General features: G+C 49.1%; 1 protein-coding gene across 1 annotated transcript in view; it reads right to left on the bottom strand.

Annotated features, from left to right (window-relative positions):
• The window catches only part of YES1 (YES proto-oncogene 1, Src family tyrosine kinase), a 54,346-nt gene that overhangs the window by 42,472 nt on the left and 10,391 nt on the right, over nt 1-1,483 (bottom strand). The window lies entirely within an intron of this gene.

Here is a 1,483-nt window from a genome sequence, read left to right as displayed (position 1 = left end):
CGATAGTTCCGTAGTTGCCAGTGTAGTCAACCAACTAGTCGCTCACCTTCAAAGTGAGGGATGGACGATCAACGAGGAAAAGTCATGCCTACATCCTGTAGATGACATTACGTTCCTTGGCACTTGATACACCGGTTCCATCCGTCATGGAGTCTCGCATGAGGGTCCTGACATCGATCCATTAAAAACATTCCACCCTGTCACTAAGAGGCACTTCCAACAGCTTTTGGGTCATTTAAATTGGTATAGGCATTATGTTGGACCCAGTGATTTGGCACTCCTCACCAAGTTACAGCGACAGATCCGTAACAAATCCTGAAAGTCCACGCCCTGGACGGAAAAAGATCAGCGGAATCTACTTCGTCTGCTAGCCACGGTTAAAGACACACAGCTCCACGCCATCGATCTGAGTGAATCACTAACCGTAACCTTTGGGTTCATCACAAACGACGTGTGGGCTGTCGTGCACAATCTTCGCGATGAGCTGGTATACACGGCCCATAAAACGCTTCAAGCGGCACAACATCGATATGGGGCCATAGGAAAAGTCCTCCTAGCTGAACAACTGGTGGAGCCATTAGCAAGGGGGCATGGGACGTTACGCGCTCCCGGTGCCACATTGTTACCCTTGCTGGATGCGAGAAAAATCGACCCATATTTTCAAGGGGAGTCTAAGACCTGGAATACGCTAGTGCTTACCCACCATTATAACTGGCATTGTTGGAGGTTGGAAGACACGGTACCTGATCCAAGCCCAGAAGATGAGGAGGAGGTCCCTACGCTGTATGGAACTTCTGCACCAGCGTGGATGGCAGATGGAACCTCCCGACATGGCGGAAGCTATGGGTACTATTGCAAGGCTTGTCACGATAAGGAAATATTTCAGGCCGACCCTGATGATAATTCATCCCAAAAATGTGAATTGTTAGGGTTCCTCAAGGTACTGGAGCATTGTCTGACACATCATGACGATACGCTCCCCGTTCCAATCATCGCAATTGATTCGCAATACATTTATAAAATTCTTACTGGTACAGCCTTTCCAACTGAAAATTTGAATGATTGGCAAGACATCTTGAAGACGTTAACTAAATTTGTACGCCTCCCGTTGGTTAGGCACACTAAGTCCCACCGTCCGGATACTGATCCCGTACATGAGGTCATTGATAAGTTCTTAGAAGACCCATTCCGAACCGACGTGGTCTTGCCTATCACGTCTACCTCCGGTCCTGAAGTGAATCCGTTCCTCGCGTGGCTTCACGAAAATTGGGGTCACCCAGGACCACGAGTTTGCCACCAACGTTGGTCCCAAACCATTACGGAGCCGGCCTCATACGGAGCTCGGCGTGATTGGGAAAAAGTAGCTCAGGCCTGTGAGATATGTGCCAAAGAGAAGTGTCATAGAACTAAGCATCAACTTGGAGCTTTCGACTCTTCGCAGTTCCAGGCAGGAAAAGTATGGCAGGGAGAGCTGCTAGGACCC

The sequence above is a fragment of the Alligator sinensis genome, unplaced genomic scaffold (assembly GCF_000455745.1).
Source record: "Alligator sinensis unplaced genomic scaffold, ASM45574v1 scaffold677_1, whole genome shotgun sequence".
In the NCBI taxonomy this organism is placed as follows: domain Eukaryota; kingdom Metazoa; phylum Chordata; order Crocodylia; family Alligatoridae; genus Alligator; species Alligator sinensis.
The sequence above is the reverse complement of the archived record's forward strand: the minus strand, read 5'-3'. Positions and strand labels throughout refer to the sequence as shown.